The 26,541-nt window shown below is 38.7% G+C and overlaps 1 long non-coding RNA gene across 5 annotated transcripts in view; it reads right to left on the minus strand.

Moving 5' to 3' along the window:
• Positions 1-1,139: 1,139 nt before the first annotated feature.
• The window catches only part of LOC119088248, a 167,964-nt gene continuing 142,562 nt past the window's right edge, over positions 1,140-26,541 (minus strand). For 3 of the 5 annotated variants that reach the window (XR_005091882.1, XR_005091880.1, XR_005091878.1), the window contains 5 exons: positions 25,384-25,502; positions 23,080-25,272; positions 19,530-19,698; positions 10,817-10,917; positions 6,881-8,620 (listed from right to left, as the gene is read on the minus strand). This is a non-coding gene — a long non-coding RNA (uncharacterized LOC119088248). Of the gene's footprint in view, positions 3,260-6,880; positions 8,621-10,816; positions 10,918-19,529; positions 19,699-23,079; positions 25,273-25,383; positions 25,503-26,541 lie in introns of those variants that run through there. The other 2 variants (XR_005091879.1, XR_005091881.1) reach the window with 2 other exon arrangements.

Consider the following 26,541-nt stretch of genomic DNA (forward strand, 5'->3'; position numbering starts at 1 on the left):
TCTATAGTCTGTAACCTGAAGCAAAAAGCAGTACTGTATTTGTTGTATAATGTATGCGAGTCTGACACTGTGCCAGTCCTTAAAATATGTTTGCGGAGTCAATGCATAGGTGACGGTATTAACAAATCAAAAAGCCAGAAAACTGTTATTGCTTAAGGCCGGGATACACCCTGCTATCAACTTTAAATGCAGAAATAAATGATCACAATAAGAGTGGTTAATAATATTTAGCAAAGTACGTATATACCCAAGACTGATTAGGGTACATTAGGTACAGAAGAGCTTCATCTCTCCTGTTGGAGGAAAGCTGAGCCATCCCTTTGAAATAATTATTGTACCATTTGAGCTGAAAGGATAAAACAATGACCATGATTTTTTTCTTCTCCTTGCATTTGTTTAACAAACCTGAATGAAGTTCTTTTTATGAGTAGATTAAATGAAGGATATCTTAAATTGATAATCTTAGTAATTGGAACTGCACATTGTATAGAAGATCTTCAGGAGGTATATTGTTAAAACCATAAAAGAATTTAGGACAGAATTTTCAAAAGAAAGATAGTGGGAAACTGCCTTTAGATGTGACTGGACTTTGATAAATCCTTTACAATTGTATTCTCATGAAAGAAAGTGAACCTCAATCGATACTGGAAACTGCACACTGGAGAATCAGTTAGGGGAAGATTCCAGAAGGAAGGCGGAAGGTGATGAGGAAATCTCTTGGCAAGCATTATGGGTTGATGCTTAAGACTTTGATACTGGCAGAAGTTTCTTTTTTTTAAGTTATTATTTTTTCAAATTTAAATATAATTACAGCATTTCCTACTTTCTTTTCCTGCTTCCAAAACCTCCCAAGCTCTCTCAAACTCATGGCCTCTTTTCTTTAACTGTGTGTGTGTGTGTGTGTGTGTGTGTGTGTGTGTGTGTGTGTGTGTTGTAAATATACGTGAATATATTCATAGATGTATTTCAATATACTCATAAATATATAAATACAACCTCACAGGAGTTTCTTATAAAAGGTTTAAAAACTCAACTTATAGCTTAGAAGAAATTGAAAGATAGTATTTTTTTTCAGAGTAGGAAACTCCTAATTATTAAAACATAAGGGATTCAAAATTTAAATGTCCCCCAAAGGGAGGCAATATTTATCCAGAGAGTATTCATATTGCAATTCATATTCAATAAATAAAACAAAGTAGTAAGAAACAGGAAGCTTTCCCGAATGGAAAGGGAAAACCTGGGCAGGGATTTTACAAGAGAAGAAATGCAGTGGCTGGTAAACATTATAAAGTGGTAGTTAATGTAATAATCACCAGAAAAATCCAAATGAAAACAACAGTAAGTGACTCTAACAAAGCCTACAACCAAAACAGATACAACTTAATAACACTCACTTATACACACACCCAGACACAGATGAAAACTGCTGCCTGGTATTTTAAGTGGTGGGAAGTGCCTCTGTAACCAAATGCACCATACCACATGGTTCATGTTGGACCACATTCTTAAGACAAGCTGTTAAATACAGTGTAGAAAGAACAAGTGTGTGTATCCAGTGTGTTTTCTAGTATCCAGGAACAGGAAGCATTTGTAGCTAAATACATTACACTTTCCCCTAATGAACTACTACACAACACACACAAAAAAAAAGACAAAAAACAAAAAACAAAAAACCAACCAAACAAAAACACCCTCATAGACATGCTGATCAGAACCTCAAACATGAGAGGAAATCAGAAAAATGACCACCTCTAGGATTGGCCTATCGTTGAGGAAGGAGTTTGGAATGTTTTGGGGAGTGTTTATTTCATAAGTGTCATGACGTAGATGCTGGTCACCTCTTGTGGTCATTTTCAAAACATGTTACTAAGTCATAAATCAAGCATTTATTAAGGTATTGAATATATTAATAGTTTATGTCAATTGATTAAATAACACCAAACTATTAGGTATGAGGATCTATAAGACCTTCTATGAATTATACTAAATTGCTTCAGACATGGCCCACACTCATTCAGTTTCTGACTGATGTTTGAATATATGGCTGTGAGTATAAATTTTACTTTATGTTCAAATAATTTCAATTTATAAATAAGAAATTAAGTAACCCACTACCATGTGATTGTAGCCTTTTCTGAGCATAATGTTACAAAACTTAGACTGCAAAGCATCATTTCTTTTTCAATTTTTCACAGAGAAGGACGGTTTTAAGAGTAGTCAAGTAATACTGTCTTGTTTTACCTAGATGTTTATTTTACAAGATCACTTGGAGTTTTAAAGAGAGCAAGGCTGCGCTTTGTACTAATCCCTTCATGTCCACTTCCTATGTAAGCATGCTCTACCTCCACACTGGTAATGACTTCAGCATATCCCTAAGTATTTGCCTCAGGCTATGCAGCATAGTAAGCATTTCATCCAGTCACCCATTTAACAATCACAGCACCCTGAAACACAGTGTTTTTTCCTTGCCCTATTTACTAGAAGAAAAGTATCAAAGAAGGTTGGTGGGCCAGAATCACTCCTCTACCGGGTCCTTGGAGTGTTGTTGTGTGGGAAGCTCATAAGATTTATCAGTTACTTCTCTGTGGCTGTAATAAAATGTCATGACCAAAGCAACCCATCAAATAAAGAGTTTATTTAGGCCTACAGTTTCAGTGGGGTAGGAGCCAATCACAGCAGCAAGAATCAAGTACAGAAACAACAGGAGCAGGGAGCTGAGAGATCGATCCTCAACACGGTGATGAGACAGAGTGAACTGGTAGTGGGTTAACGATGAACTCGCAATGCAGACCCCAGGGACATACTTTCTTCAGAAAAGCTCCACCCCTTAAACATTGCATAACCTCCCCAAACAGCTCCACTCACTTAGAACCAAGTGTTCAAATACATGAGCCTCTGGGAGGCTTGTTCACACCACCATACATGCAGACTAGTTGGTCCACCATAAGGAAATAAGCACCAACTCAACTCCAGCAGGGAAAGATCCACTGTGGCCTGTCTGAGCTCTTCAACAGACTCGCTGTACTTAGAGTCTAGGTGTTTTGCTTATGCACTGCAGTGTTGAATCGTTACTGCTCCTCCCAGGGATCTATCTGTGCTTCTTTCTTTGGGACCCCACATGCTTCTCGGATTGTAACTTCGGCTGGTCTCTCCGTGATGCACCTACCAACTGGCTTCCCAGGCCTCCTTTTCTGCTATTTTTTTTGCTATGGCAGACACTGATGTGGAGTCTTGGCAGGGTGCTTATTAATTGCTGCACCTGGAGGAGGGAAGCAAGTGTCACTGACAGGTACTGATGGTCTCACTTTGGTTCTACAGATGTCACTATAGTACTCACCCTAATTATGTCATTCCAGCTGTATTTTATCATTATCATCAGTATTTAGAACACAGTGCTGCCAAGTAAGTAGTGTTTGCTTCCTGAGGTCTCAAGATGCCAGAATGTGTGCAATGTTTGCTTCTTGTAGTTTAGGCAAATGCTGTTTGCCTGAGTTACAAGATGTAAGGTACTGAAGGTGAAACACAGATGACCAGGTTAGCCCAAGTGCTTTGACTGTGAGAGCTTACATTTCAGATGGATGGCGCACACTGGGTATGGGTAGTAACCTTGTTTTACTCTCTGTAAAGGTCCCGGTGCTGAGATAGGAGATAGGAAGTCCACAGACAACAAAAGCAAAGAGATGCCTGCCAGTCTCTTTAGTCTGTTTAACTAAAGCAGTAAGTCATAAGAAGGTCGTGGCCATTTGTTTACATCTTGAACATTGTGCCACCGTTCATATCACCCTCGTACAAACATGATGATGTGTCTTCTTTCATCAACATGAAGGACCTTAAGTTTTTATTATCAAATATTCTCTAAGCCTCCTTAGGTATGTTTGTTGTGTTTTCTTTGCCTCTGCAGCTAGCCTACGTCATCCTCAAATATAGAAATTTAATGGTTCTGTGTTTCTCCGTATTTTGAATTTAGTCTAGCTACTAACTCTGTCATGTGTCAAATAAATTTATGAATAAAATTACTTAAGATATAAGACAAATACTATTTTCTAACCATTGTAGGAAATGAAACTAGTGTGTGAATCTGGGAATTCCCCTTTCTATGATGTTTTCAGCATGATGAAATAGTCTGTGCCTGCATTTCAGAGTTCCGTTTAGAAGGATAACCCAGACAAGCAATGTTGACTGTGGTATGCTGGTTCCTGGTGTAGGCGTGTGTAGATCTGAGCAGGTATTTGCAAGAGCACAAGGGCAGTAAAGCAAGCACTTGGATTAAGGTTCTTTTGGCAGTTGGTGGGTTTAGCTTTGAGATTCCTGTTACGAACAGTAATGGTGAGAGGAAGGTGTGGAGAAGGCAAGCATGAAAAGTGAAACTGTAAAGTTCCTCTGATCATAAAGCAACCAGAATCGTCAGCAGCGAAAGCAGGGAGAACATCAAGAAAATGCACCAGGAGACAGGGGAATGTGGCAGCTGGGAGAGGCAGAAGCCCGGCCTTCAGGATGAGGTACAAGTTTGGAGTCACATCAGAACAGCACTCTCCTGACCTTCCCCCCAACTGTTGTCTGTATCTCCTTAAATACCCTCCATACTGGAGTCAGGACCAAAGTTAACACCAGACAGAGCTAATACCACATGGAACACGTGGTGATAGTTGACTCTGGAGAGACAGGAATACAGACAGGGCTGAGGGAAAGGGAGAACAACCTTCACTTTAGTCAAAGGATATTTTCCCCCAAAGCTTTAAAAACTGCAAGAAAGAAAATTTCTACGTTAGAGGAAAATAAAATTTAGAAAGATCCAGTGCTTTTATCTTGGTCATTAAATTCTGTGTTTGCTGTGGGATGTTCTGTATGTCCTGTGGGAGCCAGTTCTCGGGTTCCTTGTGGCTTTACCCAGCAGGTCCGCATAGAGGATGATTAGGATCACGGGCCTGAGTGCAGGTGTCTGAGATGGTCTGCACTTGGCTGTGCTGTGGGATGGTCTGTATGTCAAGTTGTTCTGATTGGTCAATAAATAAAACCTGATTGGCCAGTGGCTAGGCAGGAAGTATAGGTGGGACTAACAGAGAGGAGAAATAAAAGAACAGGAAGGCAGAAGGACTCACTGCCAGCCGCCACCCTGACAAGCAGTGTGAAAAGATGCCGGTAAGTCATGAGCCGCGTGGCAGGGTATAGATTTGTGGAAATGGATTAATTTAAGCTATAAGAACAGTTAGCAAGAAGCCTGCCACGGCCATAGAGTTTGTAAGCAATATAAGTCTCTGTGTTTACTTGGTTGGGTCTGAGCGGCTGTGGGACTGGCAGGTGACAGAGATTTGTCCTGACTGTGGGCCAGGCAGGAAAACTCTAGCTACATGTGTTTGCTTAGATTGCAGGTTACTGTACTGTATTTTGCCTATTGCAGGTTAGATACTATATGTCCAAATGCTTGTGTTAAAGGCTTACACTCTAGCCATGATGGGTAGTGAAACATTGAAGAGGCAGGGCTTTGTGGGAGGAAGCAGTCTTGGTAATGTGATCACAAAAGAGGCAATGGGACGCCACTATCAGACTGTACTTTCTTCTTGCTTCCCCTTCATAAGCTAATCTGGCTCCCTTTGCAATAAGAGCGCTGATGTCCTATATAGCCTCCACCACAGACCCAGCAGCAACAATGCTGAATAACCATGCAAACCAGGCCTGAGAAATGGCTCAGGGGATAAAAGCATTTGCCACATGTGCCTGGAAACCTGAGTTGGATCCATGGATTCCATGTAAGAAGCCGGATGCAATGATGGACATCTGTAACACTAGCACTCCTACAGAGGGGTGTAAGACAGAAAAAGGAGGTTTCCTTGACGCTCACAAGCCAGCTGTAGTGTAGTGTCAGCACAGGGAGACCTTGCCTCAACCAGGCAGAAGGTGAGAAACGACTCTCGAAAGTTGTCCCCTGATCATCACACAGCCACCATGACACACACACACACACACACACACACACACACACACACACACAGGTTAGAAGATGATGAATACATAAGCAAATAATTAATAATCTTGCAAACATCCAAACTAGGTTCTATAATAATTTTCTTTTCTTTTTAAAGTTTCTTACTTCAACTCATTGTTTGCCTTTAGTGACAAAGCTCATTGAGATGCTCGCTGGCATAACTTCTGGGAACTGATTTAAGATGAACTCAGTATGACTATCTGTAACATCTCTTTCTTGTTTCCCCCTTCTATCCTATTGATACACACGGACAATACTATTGATACATCTTATTCATATAGTCATCATCATAGCCATCTTATTAGGCATATAGGAGGAACCTGAGCTTCAATAGTATGACATGTAAGTTTCATCATAATACCCATAGACAAGATCTTTCATGATTTTAAATTTTTGTTTGAATCAGTATTTATGGAACCTTTTCTCCATAACTTGCAATTTATGGTTTACTCCTTTTCAGCTCTTTGACCAAAGAACTAAGCTATCACACTCTTTCTTACTCCCCTACTGTTTTTGTGTAGAGGAGGGACTTGAGCTCTTACAATACAGCCCTCGCTAGCAGGAAACTCTCCTTGCAACCCCAAACTGGACATGAATTCCATGACTTCCTGACTTAACCCCGAGTGCTAGGATTACAAGCCAGCACCACCACCCTAAGCTAAACATTCTCACTCGATGTGACAAATACAGAAACATTTGAACAACTTATGCAAAAGCCTTCAAGCTTCTTGTCTGCACAATTAGAGAAATTGATAAATTACTTTGATTAATTCATAGCTTTAAATTATATCTAACTATTATGCAATGCCTGTTTTCCTTTTCTTTTAATTATGTAATAAAATGGTTGACAACAGTAGAGGAGGTAGAACAACGCTTCCTATTTATATTACAGGATTAGTTAATGGACTGACCTGCTCTTCCCACTTTTACCAAATTAAACAAACAAGACTGTAACCTTTTGTGGGAGTGTCACCATTGTGAGTGTTGATGAACTACACTCCTAAGCCCACTGTCTCATCCAATTAATTTCTAAGTTGCACAGAATTGTTTGAAAAATAATAGAAATTTAACAAGTGATTGCATCCTTCTTGACAAGAACATACTCTGGGGCATATTTGCTGAATACCTTCTTCTGGAGTTGTCATAATGCAGTTGAGTCATTGGCAGAAATTTAATACATGCCACAAACAGGAAGCTTATCAAACTGCATTTTATACATAAATTTATGTCAAATTAATACATACTTCTAAATCAGGACAGGGACCACATTTAAATAATTTTGTGATTTTTGAATAAATATTAGCTATGTAACCAATAAGAGCACCAATTGTTAACTAAATGGGGCAATAGGAAGTTCTGCCAGATGTTTTAATAACTTCTGGTCTGCGCACTGCTGCCAGATCAAAAAGATGTGTTTGAAGAGACTGGAAGTAAAATTGAAATAGCCATGGTCTAGTTGCCTGGTGCCAGCCAGCTATCAGTAAACAATACAAGGAAACTTCCTGTAGTGTAGTTGTTCTTAGTATTTCTCCAGCTAAAAGACTCTAAGAGATTTCAGCAAAGCAAGATGCAGCTTTCCAGCCTGCATTTACCATGAGTACACCTCCATCTGTGTATGCACAGGCATTTGCCTAATGGTGTATTCATGTTGCTTCTACTTGCCAAAAAATGGGCGATTCACTTCCGTAGTTAACTTTGAGTTGTTTATTGAAACCCTCATTGACTTTGAAGCCCAGTTTCCTTATCTGCTCCTTCTGGTAATTAGAAACAAACTAATCCCATCCCATCCCTTTACAATCGCCAATCAAATCCTGAAAATGATCTGACTGAATTGATACCTCTCATCCATCCAAATCAAGGAACCCCTGCAGCAGTTTATATGCAACAGTCATGCTTTCAATAATGTCATGGTGCATCTGGTACATATCCCCTGTACCACAAGCAAATATTCTCTTTATTGCTACTTGGAAACAAATTATGCAAAGAAAATGTCCATAGGCCAAATAACTCCTTTTTCAAATGTACAAATTTATACAGTATAATGTGGTTTCAATAAGTCATGTTTGTAAGCAAGAAGCAAGGAAGCCACTACTAAGGACAGCTGCAAAGCCCCAGTCTGTGGATTGTGTCAAAACTTTGCTTGGTGAGACGAAACACACGTCTACTCACCCCAGACTGGGAACCCATGACAGACCAAAGTATGATACCACCAAATTCCAATTTGATGAACTGATGCATTTTATTGCAGTTATTTACAGGGCAATGGGTGAGGAGTTGCTTACAGAAGCAGAAACGACTCAAAGATAGCTGCATTTCCAAAACCCACCCCAGCTTACAAACCTGGGAAACGGAACTTGGAGTGCAGTGCATAGCCTGCAGGGTGCTCAACCATTTGCAGAGTGTCCTGTTTGAGAGTCTGATCTGAGCCTCTTCCAAGCAGCTCAGCTGGTTTCTGTCTCTCTTAGTCGGCTGGTTTGGTCTGAGAGTCTTCTTTGCAGCTTGGTTTCACCCTATCTGAGAGGGACTTGCAGATTTCAATGCTTCCTCTATCAGGGCGTGGGCCTTGTAAATCTGCTCAGCTTTAGGGACTTCCTGAAGCTATTTTGAGTTGTTTATCTTCCTGCTTAAGGAAATTCCCTGCAGGGTGGAATTTTTGAGGAAACTGTTACACAACTACATCACAACTATAAACAGCCTAGAGCTTCTCAGCAGAATTGTAACAGTCATTCTAGCTTTTGGGGTAGGGGCTGGGTTTATAAAGGTCAGGCATTCTCAGGACTATTCTGAAGGAAATTATATTTACAGACAAATGAGTAACTCTTGGTTAAGGCTGTGGTTCTCAAACCAGAATGGACACGAAAGCCATATGGAGAGCTTTAAGTAGACATTACATGGGATCCCCACAAGAGGTTCTTGTTGAGTAGGTGTGAGATCAGGTCCACTAATTTACTGTATCTTTTAGCAGGAATCTTAAAAGTTCTTATTAATAAAATCAAACCCGAGGCCAGTTATCGGGGTCAATGCTGGTAGATCAAAGAGACAGAACAAGCCACAGCTATCTCACCTTGCCAATTCCTCAGCTGGTCCTGTTTCCTCAGACTGGAAACTTCTGAATCCTCATCCGGAATGGGTCTCAGCTGAATTACTGCTCAAAAGCCTGAATGCTTAATCAGCCCATGCTTAACCAGCCACATGCTTAACCAGCCAAATGCTTCTAGTTTCTGGTCCTCACACCTTATATATCTTTCTGCTTTCTACCACCACTCCCTGGGATTAAAGGTTGGCTTTCTGGGATTAAAGGTGTGTGTCACCATGCTTGGCTATTTCCAATGTGGCCTTGAACTCACAGAGATCCAGAGGGATTTCTGTCTCTGGAATGCTAGGATTAAAGGTGTGAGTGCCACCATTTTCTAGCCTTTGTATTTAGTGGCTGTCTGTTCTCTGACCCCAGATAAATTTATTAGAGTACACAATATTTTAGGGAACACAATACCACCACAGTATCTCCAGTCCTTTCTGGCAAGTTCTATCCCTGTGTGTGTAGTGGTTTAAAAGAGAAATGTCTCCCATAAGCTTACATATGTGAAAAACTGGTCCCATGTGAAAAAATTGGTCCCCAGTAGATGGTGGAAGGTGACCCTGAACAGTGGGAACTTCCTCCTGGACCCGAGGTTAGACACAAACCATACCCAAACACATTTTTTTGCACAGAGAGACCCTTTATTAAGCAGGGAAGAAAAGTTAAAGTGGCTGATTTCTGACTCAGGCAAAAAACAAACAAATAAACAAAACAGCAGCAAATGCCTTGCATGTGTATTTTTTAAGAGGAGGGAAGGGGGAGATCTGTGTGAGAATGGGCTAGAATGAGGTGGTAAGGGAGGCAGGGGACAAGGGAAAGGGGGAGGAGTATTTTTCCCTGAGGGACAAAGGCCTGCCTCTGGATAGAGAGGAGACAGGCATGGCACATAGGGGATTTATAGAGGTAATGGGGAAACCCCATGTTAGGATGAGTTGTTTCATTTGAATTGGGCATGTTAATTAGATGAACCAAAGAGGGCTTTATATTGCTGGACTTAAACATTCAACTTCTGGACCTTGGTAGTCAGCCTCAAGTGGATGAAGTGGCCAAGTAAGGAAATAGACTTTGGTGGCTAGCATTAGAAATGTAATTTAATGATTTTTAGCAAGACACAGAGAATACAGATAAGGACAAGCCTTGCCAGAGCTACATGCTTGAGTGGGCTAGTGTTCCTTTAGTAGGGCTTTGTAGGAAGGTTATAGAATCTTTAGAAGGGAACATGGAGGATGCATATCACCACCATCCAGCTTTGAAGCTACTTGGGGCTCTCTGTCTCTCTCTGTCTCTGTCTCTCTCTGTCTCTCTCTCTCTGTCTCTCTCTCTCTGTCTCTCTCTGTCTCTCTCTCTCTCTCTTCTCTCTCTCTCTCTCTCTCTCTCTCTCTCTCTCTCTCTTTGTAGGGGTGGTTGTCTGTGCCATACTCCAAAACACCACCCCTAGTGAGGCAGCAGGTAGCTGCTAGGTACCTGCCCCCTTGGGTGTGGCCCAGATGGGGACCTGTAAGACCTGGAATGCACTATGTGTGCCCCTCTTCTCTCTTTGCTACCTCCTGATCTTGGATGCTAGTGCTGTGAGTCAAGGCAGAGCTCTCCCGAAAACTGGATTGGACCATGCCCCACCCCTCCGGGATTCCATGACCAACTCCTATACTCTTGTGAGTTAAACCCAGAATAAATTCCTTTGACCATCAAATAAACTCTGTGGAATTATCCCGTTATCTCTCTCCCTCCCTCCCTCGGTCCCTCTCCTTCCCTACCTCTGTGCATACTGGATGTCCATAACAGAAGTGTGTTTCCAGTTTCTGCCTCCATGCTTCTTTCTTTCCCCATTTGTTGTCACAAGAGATGGACTCTTCCTCTGGGATTGTAAAACAAAACAAAGCAAAAACAAACAAATTAGCCAACCAATAGACAAACAAAGTGCAATTGCCTGTGTCAGGCCAGGTATTAGAACTAGCTGAAGGAACCCAAGCAGACTCTAATTCAAACACTAGGGCATAAACTAGTAACAAAAAAAAAGCCCACTCATCAAAACCAATAATTCATACCCATTAAGGAGGCAGATGTGAGACAGCGTCTAGGCTGGGCCCCTTTGCCTTTTATATTCATTACTAGTGACTTTTCTGGGTTGATTTACTTCTTTTTCCATGGCAATAAGCAGCAGTAACATATCATATCACTACATATTGAGCAGAAATTGCCCTAATAAAACTCATTCCCTATTTGGGATTGGTATTTTTAAAAGCCAGGTTTCTACTAAATTGCCTATATAGATTTTAATTCCTTTATAAAAGAAAAAAGTCAATACTAACTTTCTTGAAAGGTATAATTTTAAGCCAACAAAAATATGTAAGACTTGAAACATGAGCATATGTGTTGAATCCTTCTGAAAACACCTGTTGAGAAACAGCGGGATTTTTAACCTGACTTTAATTATTTCATTGATTTAACAGTGGTTTCTACAGCTCTATGCAGTGGCTCCTGTGTTGATGTCTCAACCCTCACAGTGAGCTAACTAAACACATGCCAGGGAGGGAAACATAATAAATCACAGGAAATAACAAGATCCTTAGGATGGTGCCATCTGAGACCTCAGGATTCTATCGAGTGCTTCTGTTGTTTTAGTCTTCACCTTTCACTCTCTTTTCCAGCTTTTCTAACAATATCCCAACTCTTAATTTCCCCCATACAAGATGGATATCCCATGCGGTCACTAGTCACGACTTCCATTCTCTCTCTGCCCCATGTCTGTTTTCTTTCTTAAATCCTGTCTCATCTCTATTTTTAAGTAACAAGAAGCTGTCAATGAGAGGTGTGGTAGTTTGTTGTACTTTTGTGATTTTGGCAGTCAATCAACAGAGGCATTAGCATTCTACTAGAGAGAGAGAGAGGAGAGAGAGAGACAGAGACAGAGAGAGAGAGAGAGAGAGAGAGAGAGAGAGAGAGAGAGAGAGAGAGAGAGAGCTTGCCAAGAACAAGCCTAATCAGAAACCTTTGAGATGGAACACTCACACACACAAACATAGGGGGAGATGAGGGTCCCTCTGTTGAACAATTGAGTCCAGACGCTTGTGATGGGTCTCCTGTTATATGGAAGCTGAGGGGTCATGTGACATCCCCATTTCTCTTCTCTGCTGTTGTATTAGCCTGAGGCCAGCAAATGCTTCTTTGTCTACTTCAGCCTATCTGCATTGGTCCCCTTGGCCCTCCGAAGCCCTTCCACATTCCATTCACTAGGCAGCCAATCTGCTTTAATTTTGTATTTTTCATCCTTAACTCTTTTTCTTCCATCTCTGCCCTTTCTCTTTTTTCTGTATTTATAAAAATCAGAAAAAATAAATATCATTTCAAAATAACTGGTTTAAAATAAGATATTTGTCAATAAAACTTAATTGTGTTCTGTCTCCAGTATTCTGTCATCCTCCTCATCTTCACAAACTGAAAAGCATTCTCAGCTCAGATATGGAGAAATTTGAGAAAATATCTTTCTAAAGTTCCCAAGGCTGTCCACAACCCATCAGTTCAGAGTTCATCAGATTTGAGGTCTTTGAAAATGTTTTTGTCTGTGTCTGATTTACCTGAGTATGATGTACATGTCCAAGGCTTAGAATTTTCTTGATCTGATTCATTCTGAAATTATTCAGAATGTGGGCAGGGGAATGACTTTTTTTTTGTCTTATTGTCTTGCTTTGTTTTGCCTGTAGTGTGGCCAATGAGAGAGTAATCCATCACTTTATTTCCATTTTAGAGAAAAATAGGTATGCAGACTCATGGATCCTGAATCGGACAGCTGAAAGTCGGGCATTTAAGGCAGCACTTACAAGAAATGTGTTCTCATATCCCTTGGAGTCATTTGTTTTATGATGGACATTTTACTAAAAATATAAAAAATTTGCATGTATTGAAAATAAGATTGGGTGTATGGAGCATGGGGGCTATGAACTTAGAGAAACAAAAGATGTCCTAAAACAATCCACAAGACTAGAGTGAATAAATTCTTGATTTTTTTGAGACATTAAAAGGAATTTCTTACCTGTTTCTGCCCCAAGGACAACACAAGATACTGCTAAGTTCTAGAATTAAAATGCATATGTCTTTGATGAAGAGGGTGCCAGTGTTCTGGCTACCATACAGGATCTCATTTTTAAAGAACTTGTGAGTCTACAGGTGAGACCAAGTATGATCAGAGGGATTCATGTAACATCATTATGAAATGTGTGATTTTGGAACAATTGGGAGAAATGTATGGCCTTTAAGATTACATAATTAGCCTATTTCCAGTTACAAAAACATGTGTATGCACTTTACGTGGGCAGTTTGCTGTGCTGCAGACCTATATGGGTTTTATGTTGGCTTAAATGAAAATGGCATCAATAGTCTCCTATGTGTGAAAGATTGGTACCCAGTTGGTGAAACCATTTGGGAAGGATTAGGAGTTAAGGCCTTGTGGGAAGAGGTGTGTCACTGGGGTAGACCTTGAGGTTTCAAAAGCCCATTCAAGATCCCATCTCACTCTGCCTGCAACTTGCAAATCTGATGTGGAATTAGCTGCTGCTCCAAATCCCTGCCTGCCCAATGCAATACCCCTCAGCATGATGATCATGAACTATAGTCCTCTGAAATGGTAAGCAAGCCTCAGTCAAATTCTTCATTTAATAGGATGCCTGGGTCATGATGTTTCATCACAGCAATGGAACAGTAAAATGAGCTTCTTTGGTTTTTACTCTAATGCATTCTTAATTTTTATGAGATCATTGCATGTTGCAACTTAGTAAGAGAACCAAGACAGGGAACAGATAATTCCACAAAATAAACTTTGTGTGAGAGACAATGATTCTAAAATGATGTGAATTGTTAAGTAGGACGGTCACATCTGATGGGGAGCCTCAGCATCATTAAGGCAATTGTTGAAGGAGTACTTCTAAGTGATTTGGTTTTGAGTGTCACTCATGATTAGTTCAATCAATTATGATTTGAATCATCATAGTTTTGTTGAAAGAGTAAAAGATAAGACTACAGACTACTGAAGACACCCATAGAACTAAAAACAAAACTTGCTGGTTTCTTCAATTTCAGAAATGTCCAGCCTTTGTAATTCTAATGTATGTTTTATAGGCACAAATAATACGACTTATTCCCTGAAATGTCTGTAGGATTAAAGATAGGTACTTCAATCATCTGCTGAATATATTGACATAAAATTAACTCTCATTGAAAAGTACATATTGTTTATTCCCACTCTAAATCCAACTGTGTGAGGTTTTGCTTATTAGCTATTTGCTCTGATATATCTGTGACTGACAAACACCATTATTTTCTTGTTTTTCTTGTTAATGTTTCACTTACTAGACTTTACACACACACCATATTCACTGAAGACTGAGAAAGTAGATTGTCATAAAATATCTCAAACTATTTGATAAGTTTGAATCATTTTACATGCAAAAACTACACGTGTGTGTAGTGAAATTAGAACTGTGGCATTGTGTCATTTTGAGTTGTTCAGCCAGTATATGACACTAAACATGCCCAACACCTCACTGCTAGAGAATGATTTCAAAGTACAAGAGCAAACTGATTCAAGAAGCAGAAAAGAATTAACACAGAAAAGAAGAATGTTCCCTGTAGGAGTACTTCTCTATGTCTTAGGGTAGTTTTCTTGAAATCTTTTCATCATGTTCTAATGGGTGAAGCATTCTAGATGCTTTCACTGAGTTCTTTCTTATTTTTAACTGGTGATTAATAAATGTTTCAGACATGTAACTAACCTGAGTTTAATTTGAGTTCTGTATTTAATATTTGTCCTTTTTAGCTCATGAATTTTTAGCTTTCAGGCACTGGGTATTTGGCCTCCTGGACTGGGTAAGGCACTTAGTATTGAGAGTTTCCAAAAAAGGCAGAAAGGAGGCATCAAACAAAGATAAGACTGGAAACTAAACAAAATCTACAGCCACATACCCTTGGCATATCCTAGGTAGATCCTACCTACTAAGCAGACCCAGCTGAGAAACCAAACATTCAGCAAGGAGCCTGTGGGGAGCATGTCACCTCCAAACCAGAACACTCGGCAGCTCACCCTGTTCTTCGTGACATACTCAGGCACGAATTGATGTATTTAGATCCCTCTCATCTCTTTGTAAGAACAATCCCCTTTTGCAATGCAGTTTATGCTATATTCTAATTTTATTCTTTGAGACATTTTTCTCTTGGCAAAGTAAATAAAAGGCTTTGCAATAGCTTTCCTTCCTTCACTGTATTTTATTTCAGTATATCTCCTTGCACACCAGTGAAGAATATCTGTAGTTCCTGATTTGTGAAGCAGGGAAACAGGAGGCCTAAATGTGAGCAGTGGCCTTTTTTTCAGGTACAGAATGAGAGAACACACAGATATTCTTTTCTGAAAGAAGAGTTGGAAAAGGCAAAACTAATTTAGATCATAAATGTTTTGTTTGCCAATCATTAATCAGCACTCTAAAATGTTCTTCAAATGAAAAAGTATTAGTTTGTTCTTTGCAAGGTGTAAAAAAAATGAATATAAACATTCATTTTAAGGCGAAGCAAGCTTCAAATTGAAATTAAGTCATTATTTTAGCATCCTGTCATACATTCCTTCCCTCACTCTTCTAAAAATACCAACCATGGAATCTCTTCCAGGCCAATCTTAATCCTAGCATCTGAGGGGTAGAAGGAACACAGGAAATGACTACATCAGAGGTGCATTCACTCCTGTGGAGTAAGTGAAAGCTGAAGAAACACTACCTGGTAAATGACTATGTTCAGGATAGAGTACATGCTCTATGGGTGGCAACCACCAAAGAAGAGCAGACCTATGTGCATGAAAATGTCAGTGAATCCCATGACCTTGTTGTAGGCAGCATTACACTGTGTCTTGGCAGGTACTTCCCAAATAACCACTCAGAGAACATTATTAATTATAATGATCAACTGATAGCTCAGGCTTATTCCTAACCAACTCTTACAAATTAAATTAACCCATTTCTGTTCATCTCTGTGCTGCATCAAGGCTCATGACTTTTGCCTCTCCTGCATGTCCTGCTTCCTAGAGGAGTCACCAGACAGACAGCTTCCTTCTTCTGAGCATTCTCTCTGCTCCCAAAATCCTGCCTAGACATTGGCCAATTGGCTTTTTATTAACAAGGAGAGCAATATATATTTACAGTGTACAAAGATTATTCCACAGGACCTTCTAACCTAACAAAATTATTAATTAAAAATTTTAAGCATAATGGAAAAATAGTTTGACACTTTTTATGTAGTCAAGCAAGTTCACTCCCTGTCATAACCAAAGAAAGTTCAAAACCTCAACGTTTTTTGTGGCTTCAGTGAGCATCCTACCATTCAGACATATTCAGAGAAGTCAAAGAATCCACAATGAGTAAAATGGAATCCAGGTCCTCTTAGTTTTTGGTGATTCAAAATGAGGGATTGGGAAGAAGGCATTCTGGGCAGAGGCATCAGAATGGGGTGTGGCCTAGGACTCCACGGAGTTTAGAGCCTGTATTCCAATGGAGATGTCATAACAGAAGACCATTTCAGGATTGGGTAACAGTGTTTTACAATTATTTAATCTATGTTCATGATCTTATATAAACAATCAGAAACAGTATTTATGTACTACATGAATATTACATTCACTTTCTCTTTTAATTCCCCAAGAGTTTAAAACCAGTAAAGATTAACTTGGGAAGCAATCTGAAAAATCACAACATTCATTTTGTAAAAAAGAGTTTTAGATTTCAAATAAATGACCAATCAACAAACTTATAATAAACTGTTTGTTGAATTGGAAACTGCTTTCCATGGAGCCACCCAGTAGAATTCTGATATCTGCAAGCAAAACTAGGGAGCATTAAGCCCCACAAACTTACACAAACAAAATCATCTATATTGAGGGGCATGACTGATTAACCCTATAGTAGTTAAAACAATGGATTGCCATGTAGCTGTTTTCATACATGTTTTCCCTTTCAAGGTTTATTTAAAATTGTATTATCAGGGATAAAATACAAAAATTTAATGTCAAGAGTCATATTGTAGAAAGGAAACTAATTCATGTACATTACCAAATGGAAGTACTGACTGCTTAGGTCCTTTGTGGAAAAGGTTATTTGTAATGACCAAATTCGTCACTGTTTGGAATCTTAGAAAGGTCACAGAGAGAAGGTTTTCACTTGTTTTAAATAAAATTCTATATTTTAAAAATAAATATGCCTTTCTCCCATTTCATAGAAATATCAACGCTGTTTGCCCTATAATTTACTTTTTGAGCCTCTGACATTTACCCAGCTGACTGTCTTTGGAGAACAATCTCTTGACTGAGAAGGCTTTAGGTAAGAAAACTGTCAATTACAAATTACTGCTTGATGCATCCTAAAGTGCAGAAGTCTCCAGATTTAAAGACCAATCTTGTTAAGTACATTGCAGTCTCTATCTTTAACCAAAGTCTACACAGTGTGTCTATGCCATTGCAGGTCTACTTGACTAACAAAGATATGGTCAAGGAAAGGAAAATGCTTTAATTATATAATAATTGCATTGTAAAGCTAATATAGGGGTGTGTTTCCAAATTTGACCAATGTTAAATCAGACCTGAAATATTTAGAGGTTCTTAGAATTGCACACACACCTTATTATCTCACAGACACTTTATTGAGCAATTAAGCTCTTGACTTGCAGTCATGTGATATGCACAGATGAACACACAACTTGGATTGGTTCTCAAAAAGACATTATTTTCAACACCACAGGAATGAGCAAATAGGGGTTAAATAAATGTCTTGCATTTCTTTTGAATGTACTTTAGCGTGTATAGTATCACCCGAAACTAGTCTGTGAAAATAAATATTTCTAAAAGTGACTTGAGATGACATTTCCAGAGGAATGAAAGCCATTGGGACAAGAACTTACTGCCCAAGAGAAATGGCTTTCCACTTGTAGTGGGCAGCATTGTGATACACATATTCATAGGTGCTGAGTGGAGTGCAGATGGTACTTATACACTTAGTGTCAAGTGCATTCCCAACATTTCAAAACAGTGTAAGCTTGGGCTACCAAGATACTTTTAGAAATCATTGGATATGTTATGACCGATGCTACAACCTTTGGTACAAAAGTAAATTTTACCTTTCAGCACAAATGTCAATGTTAGATGGAAAAAGAAAGATATATATTTACCTTTACATTCATGAAGCAAATATCTCCAAAGAAAACAATCAAATCCCCTGGTTATGCCTCAAGATGAGTTTGAAGAGCTGTTTTTTACTTAATTGGATAATAATTTGTGTCTAAAACACATATCTTTTAAAAGTTCCATGTTTAATCTTAGGATAAAATAAAATATGATTCAAATCATACTTTATTTTCTTATGGCTTACAAACATGCACACATGTTAGTACATATGCTTGATTGGTATATGTATATATGATATAAAAATAGATGATAAACACATACTTTTCACATATACAAGCACCAATGAGCGCTAAAATGGTCACTTCTTAATGATTAAATTTTCTTCATCCAGAAAATATATTGAAATCATTATTTTTAAAAATGTATATTTAATTCCAACTATTTTGTCTCACCATAAAAAACAATAGTGTTATTTCAAGTATAGTATACAAATCAGGGTTTATATTCTGTTCTTGCTTTTGTGTACTGCTTGGCATCAGACCCAAGTGTTATACATTTTACACAAGTACCCAAACACTGAAAGACATCCCAAGCCAGAACTATTTTCATAACAGTTGTAGGCACTCATGTATAACTTCAATAATATACTCATCTACAACTGCTGAAATACTAGGTGAAATACTATGAGTTACAATTCCAACTAATCCAAAATTTCTGTCTTTTTGGAAGTTATTACCCAACTGAAACAAGCAATAAACAAACAATACAAATGCAATGTGAGAAATTACGTATCAATGGTAAAGTTACCATACTAGAGAGTCAGTCATGAAGTAAAAAGGGAGTTATGAGAGTATAGCAATGGGAGAGAAGAGGCTCAGCTTGTAAAAAGCTTGACATTCAAGAGTGAGGACCAGAGTTCAAATCCTCAGCACTCATACAAATACCAGGCAGGTGGCTATACCTACCTGTAATTCCAGAATTTGGGAGTCAGAGAAAGGATCTCTGGTCCATAGCGAATCAAATCATTGAGCTCAATTGAGACATCTTATATATTGATCTCTATATAAGGTAGATTTAATGTCTGCACAGGCTGATGGAGTTGGGGTACACTCGATGCCAAGATGTTAGTGATTCCTGTGCACTTCCTAATTGGCCTGTGGCTTCTTCTTGAGAATAAAACTAGTAACAGCTCATTTTCAATTTAGCTAGTAATTCCAGTTGAGCTATTTTCAAGAGCCATAACGTACAATAAAACATTTGGACTGTGATTTGAATAACTCAAAACCTCAAAATAAAGAGTTGTCTTTAGAGATGGTCACCTTATTAGTGTGATTTCCAACTGCTTAGCTGAAAGTCAGACAAGCCTTCTCTGGACATAGTTCTGGTAGTGTCTCAGAGTCACGCTCCTGCAGTGGTGCTCAGTGCAGTGAACAAACATCAGCCTTCTGCCATCTCTTCCTTGCTGCTCACTATCTTCATGATCTTTCCCTAGCAAGAGATCATTCCTGTCAGAATGTCCAACTGGAGATTTCAGTACTGCTTGTGTGAGTCAAGTCATTCATTTACAGGCATGACATAGAGACTCTTCATCTATCTTGGGGATTTCATGAGTGAGAATAAAACCAAGAAGTCCAGGAACAATGCCAGATTTTCAGAAAATACAGTGTCATGGAATCTCCTTCATTCAGGATCTTTCTAGTCTGTGTAGTTATTCAACTATACACCCTCAACACCCTTTGACACATAGTTCAGGAACATTGATTAGAATCATTTTGTATGAACATACAAGGAAGCTCAAAATAATCATGTGTTGTAATAGTCCTTGCAAACCAAAAATGAACAAAGAAAAAAAACCTCAAAATTTCAATGAAAACCCCATATAAGAAATGAGATTTATAGGAGAGATAATTTTTCTAAGCTAGTTTTCTCTTATAGTAGTATTTTCACAAGTTTTTCTGTATGTTGAACTGTGTCAAGAAATCCATTCCTACATCCTGTGCTCACCCAGTTGAATGAGTTGGTGGAAGAACCACTGGAGTTGAATTACATAATAAGAGAATTATTTGAACTAAATATAAAATTAGGAAATGACACATTAGCACATGCCTTCCCTCTGGAGCAAGGTAATCATATCAATGGGCTTCTACAGGATGTTTGTGGGGCAAATCAATTGTCTTTCCCTTTAGTCCAGGACGGGAAATTGATTGTGTTAAATAACCAGGTAGCACTCACAGAACATTCCCTCATCTTTCACTGAGTTGCCTTCTCATGCAGATTCTTGCACATTACAGATGTCTCCTGGCAGTGGGACCCTATTGTTCTAAAGATAAAATTTCAATCTAGGAATATTTAGTATACAGGAAAATGGTTCCTGAGCAGGAATTCACCTTCTATGCGCAGAGCAGGCCCATATAAAATGGTAGCCTTGTAATAGTATATAGCCTGGTGTGTAGTATGCTGGACCACTAGGACATCATTTGTGCTTGCACACTTACTGATTTTCACAAACAATTAGGCCATCTAGCTGTGTATTTCCTTGCCAGAAATTGTAACCTCATTAAATGCCTCATGAGGTTTTCAAAGTAACTGGTTGTGTCCTAATGTTTAAAACTAAAGTTGCAATTAGCATTATAGTTGATGTGCTACACTGTCATCAAGATTAGTACTAGACAGAGAGGAAAAGGACTGAGCTTCACTTGGTCCATGGAATTATCTTAAATGTGTAAGATGCAAAGCATAGATTGTACATGCTTTGCAACACATTAAACTGTAATACTATATATAGCCTCTCATGCCCATAGAACATGCATTCCAAGACACCTGGATATCTAAATATCACATAGCACTAAATCTTACATATTTTTTCTAAAGTTACAAAATTTTATACTCATTATAAAATTTGATTTATAAATAAAACAATAATAATACAACAAAATTATAATCACACACTACTGTAAAAGTTACGTCCTCTCTGTCTCTCTGTCTCTCTCTGTATTTGTCTTGTGATGCTGTAAAGTGACACAGTGCTCTCACACTGACATGTGACATGAGGGTCACATCACCACAATTGAGGCAAACCCCCCCACCATCCATCTGGTAACTGAGACAGCTGCTGAGTGCCCACGGCAGGGTCACATAGAGACTGAAGATGCATGGCCAATTGATGAATCCCATTGTTCAGAGAGGGAGCGGGGCTGCACCAGAGCTGTCAACATACTCAGAACTGTGCCTAGTTTCAAATTAGGAATTATTTACCTCTGGAATCCAATAATTGTTTGGACTATGATAGACTGAAACCATACATATGGAAATAAAGGCAAAGCGGCCAACTGAGAGTTACCATTGCAGCCACTGGTTTGTGGTTGCTGATCTCAACTTTCTCCATCAGTAATTCTGAAAGTGAGATTTCTATATTATTTGAATTAGCAACAGTTTCCTCTCTCCCGCTTCTGTTCATGTCTGACCCAACTTATTCAAGATGGAGCAGTATGCCCATGGCTGCCAGACATGACAATAGCACTGTACCTATGACTAGGTAGATGCTTGAAAAAGGAATCCAGTGTGATGAGCCCACTTGGTAGTTACAGAAAATTTATTTCTCAAAGAATAAAGGTTTTTTCCAAGGTAGACAGTACAATCATGATCTGTGGATAGGATTGGCTGCCAGCTACTCTGAGTTCTTAAAGAAACATCAGAAGTCAGTACTCAGGCATTACTGGCATTAACAGACTATAACTCTACTCAATATTGGAAACTTTTTGAAAACTAAGCAGGAATTCAGTCAAGAAATGATGAAACTTGCTCATAGACTACAAGCAGGTGTCTTGCCAGGAAAAGAGAACAAAATAAAATCTGTGAATGATATGTTGTGGTATACGACCGAAAGGTGAGGCAGGTGTGGTATGGAAGGTTTGTCATCGTGCATGACCAAAGACAATTAGTTTTCCTTAATTATCTTAATGAACGCTAGAGCAATAGGCAGGTCTGTCAAGATCATGAGTAGCTGCCACCTTTGATGGAAGAACCGGATACTGAATGGATGAGAGAGACTAAAAGGCTGAACATACCAAGCTCTGACAGCCATATGGGGGCTAGTTAGATGAGTCCAGAGATGGTAACTCTACACAGCATGAGGAGCAGTGTTTGTAGTTCCCAATTTGTCTTTAATTACTTAATATAATTTCATTGATGTTTGTGTTAAAATATTTATTTCAAAATCAATGTGACAATTTTTAAGGGCTTTCTGTAATCCCATCCTGTGATAATGTGTTTTCTTTTAATTAATGGGGATTGGCATCCAGCTTTCTTTAATGAAAAGGCAATGATGTATTTTCAAGTTTGAATCGGAAGTAGTAATTAATACAGAGTGCACAATCTGTGTGTTAGTCATCCTGAACTAGATAAAATGTAGAACCTTAATGAGAGACTTGCCATACTTTTGAATTTTCTTCCAAAGCAAAAATACACAGTGTTTCTTCCAAATTTCTCCCATCATTGACTTTAATTAGTGATTAGTGGTTAATGCTTATGGTTTCTAATCTCCTCTAATAATGACAGGTCACAAGCTAATGATAACTTTAAAATGTGTTAAAATGAATCATCATTTAAGAACAACTTTTTTTTAGATTCTGTTTGCCTGCCACCTTCAAGAAGTGGTTGTAGAATACCGGAGGAAAGTGAATGTTATATCATTTATAACCATTTCTCTTTGTGTGGAATATGAAAAATATACTTATCAGTACCACACTCCCGAGGACATGGCAAGCTTTTCAATTCCAAGGATCCAGAATTTAATATAGTACAAAATGTAAACGATCAGTCAGTTTGGGTCAGACACAAGAGTACAGCCAAGTGACACTCCAATCTCACCTGAAACTAGAGTAGCCAACTGTGATCAAAGGATCTAATGAATGAGCTGAACGACAATGTGCCATATTTCTTAATCTACACAGAAACGAATTGCCCTGGCTTGTTCAAATGCCAGATCAAACAGTCTGAAAAGAATCAAGAACAGAGTAGAATTGAATATAAATGTGTTATTCTAAATTGCAGATTTATTCTATTTTTATTTTCTTTCAACTATGATTCAATCAAAGTGGTGCAATTCTCAATCAGCTTGCCCCTCTCTGTGGAATGTGGTTGTAAAGATGTTTGGTGCAGGAAGGGGAATTTATCATCTACTCATTCATTCCTTTACCATGCATCTTTGTTGATCTGCTCTTACATTAAGTTTTGTGTAGATATTGGGATTTATATCCCCCCCCCAAAAAAAAACAAAGGAGTAAAAAAGTTGTAACAGTATTAGAAAGAAACAGTTACTAGTTAGATAATCTATGGTGTGAACATTAACAATATCTGCCCACATTTAAGGAATTTTTCTACATCTCTGTAGGAAAGAAATTGGAAATTCAAAGTTCCAGGCCTAACTCGGGGAGAAATGAGACAGAGATAAGCATAGTTTATGTAGACCCCTGGGTGTGGCTGAGGATATCTGAGGAAGAGAATATGAAATAAGAGGAGAGATTTGGGTTGAGAATTGAGGAGATATACAAATATCAAGCTATAAACAATTTCAAGGAAGAAGCCATAGATGGAAAGAAAAGCCAAGAAGATGGCATGTCAAAAAAAGCAGCAGAAAAAGTTTTAATAGAACTATATTAACTCTGCAAAATTCTGCAGTGTCTTAAATGTGACATGTACTTATTAATACTGACATGATTTATCAGTATGAAATTATTGGTGTAACCCATAGAATTATGTCATGGCAAAATGATGGTAAAATCCGTATTGAAGGAATGGAACAGTATGTCAGCACCATGGCATTTGTAGGTGGTTTTGGGTGATGCTGATTCACTGGCTTAAGAGAGATGAAGCCATAGCTGGGAAAGACATGCACTGCAGAATTCAGTTTCTGTTTGGAAATTGTTTTTGATTTGTGTTTATTTGTTTAAATAATTGTGACTATTAGGATCTCTGAGGAGATTAGAAAGGAGCTAGGCTACTTGAAGAAACAAGGGCACTCATCAGAAAAGGACAATCAATGTATGAACACAGTAGCAGCCTGGCAAATACACAAACCACATCAAGGAATGCCATGCTGGGTACTCACACACAGTGGAGAGGCTCTACCAGATGGCTCTCTTTGCTGCCTTTGTTTTCATTAAGTAGAGCAGGAGGCACTGGTAAGGTAGGTGTTTATTTGTGCAAACTCCAGTTTACAATGGAGACAAGAGCACTAAGAGACATGAATAACACTGAGAGCTTTAGAAAGTCCAAGTCACTGCAGAGGAAAACAGCTCAAATGCCAATGAGTAGCAGGTGGGGCAGGAAGGAGTGAAGACCGCAGCAAGGTTGAAAATACTTAGTCAAATAGTCAAAGTGCTTGGGTATGTGCTCAAAGCTAATAGACAACTGCCCCAAATTTATAAGCAACAGTTTAAAGATGGCTCTAAATGTTAAGGCAATGTGCAACCAGGAAGAAAACACACAGACAATAGACACAGTTACACACACACACACACACACCACACACACACACACACACACACACACACACACACACAGTGCAAATATGGACACACACAAGCATAGAGACAGTCACAAACACAAACTTCAGCAAAAGTCTGAAGGTGGAAGACTAGACAGGCAATCCTTCAATGTGCAGCAACAGGGTTGTGGTATGGCCTGAAGGAGCTGCTAGAGGAGGGAGATCCCTGGTTAAAGAGAGCTCAGGGTGAAGGGAGAGTGCTCTGCTTCAGTGTGAAAGCATAGCACCTCAGGTCATCTCAAGAACAGAAGTGGGAAGCAGGCAGCACAGTGAAGAGGCCAATTCCCTGGCATTTCACAAAAGCTAGACAGTAAATGCAAATAACTTGCTTGGAAAAAAGGACGAAGTTCCCAGGCCTGTGTTCTGGATTGTCAAGGGCCATCTGGAGGTTTTTCAGAGGATAACCCCATCACCTAAACTGTCAGCACCACCACAGTCAGCAACACTAAGTATGGAGGCCTTCAGCAAGGGTGCCAGCACATTGGGTGTTCCCAAATGGAGTACTGCATAGACATCTCAAGGAAAATATAAAAAAAAATATTATTAATAAAAATCACACACGGTGGCCTCAAAGTTAGAAATCACTGATTTCCAAACAGAAATCTGGGATTGTTGAGTCATCTTACCTTGGAGAGCTGCGTGCTCTACTAGTGGTCTTCTATTCCATTTCTTTTCATGCCAAAGGGCATTGGAAATGGAAAGTATTGAGCAGTAATTCCAAGGACTTCGAGATTTATTCCTTAACCTGGATGTGACGAGAAAGAGAGAATGAGATTCAAATTGCAAATCCTATCAGGAATCTTTGCTACTTACGCTTTCTGTGGCAAATGCATCTGGGAAAGGAAATTGAAATCAAGATTAAAATGAGTCCTTAATAATCCTGAATTGACCACTTCTGACAGGTCACAGAAGATGAATTGGGAGACATAAGCTGTTCTCTTATCTTGCATACTTGAAGAACGCCATTTTATCTCAGGTTCCTGGGGACCTTGAAGGTCAAAACTCTGCTCATACCAGCGATAATGGAAGACAGACCTTGTATACCTCATTAACTTTCATCAGAGGTAGGTTCCCTTTAAATAGGCATTTAACTTCACCATAGTTTTAGTTTTGTCTGTAAATTTAATCTCTCTGCTTTTGTAATAAATGTATTATCAATGGGATTATTGCAATATAAACTAAACTATAGAACTCTATTTTCTGTACTATTTATTGAAATGCCACAATAAATACCCAAACAGACAAACTCAATGTTTTTCAGTTGTTTGGGATCCATAGTTGGATTGCTCTTTGTGCATGGGAAAGATGTCCATTTATTAATTTAAAATATATGAAGCATTTGCATTATCAAACCTACTTACAAGAAGAAACCCCGTCTCTTCCATTTAGAAGGGTCATATATACTTATAAAAGAAAGAAGTGTTTGGTCCCAACATTGCTCAGAGCACACCAAAGTGTGAGTGAAGTTCCTTAAATTGGTAACAATATTTTACTAGCCACTGGTTAGTGTTGCAGTTGGTGCTTGGAAAGCTATGAACTCCCTCAGCCTATCTTTAAAATTCAACCTAATTCTCTTAAAATATCCAACACTTTGCACATTTTATGAGTTCATTTTGATTTTATTTATTCAATTCAGTTTTACTATATCCTACAGTAATAAAAAAAAAGAACCTATTTAACAAAATTGAGCTTAAAACTCCACTCTTCTGAAATTGCTTATAAAATGCCATCTTTGAAATTATCATTCCAGATGAAGAAACACTCATGGCAATCTTAATTTAATA

This window comes from Peromyscus leucopus, chromosome 6 (genome assembly GCF_004664715.2).
Source record: "Peromyscus leucopus breed LL Stock chromosome 6, UCI_PerLeu_2.1, whole genome shotgun sequence".
NCBI lineage: Eukaryota > Metazoa > Chordata > Mammalia > Rodentia > Cricetidae > Peromyscus > Peromyscus leucopus.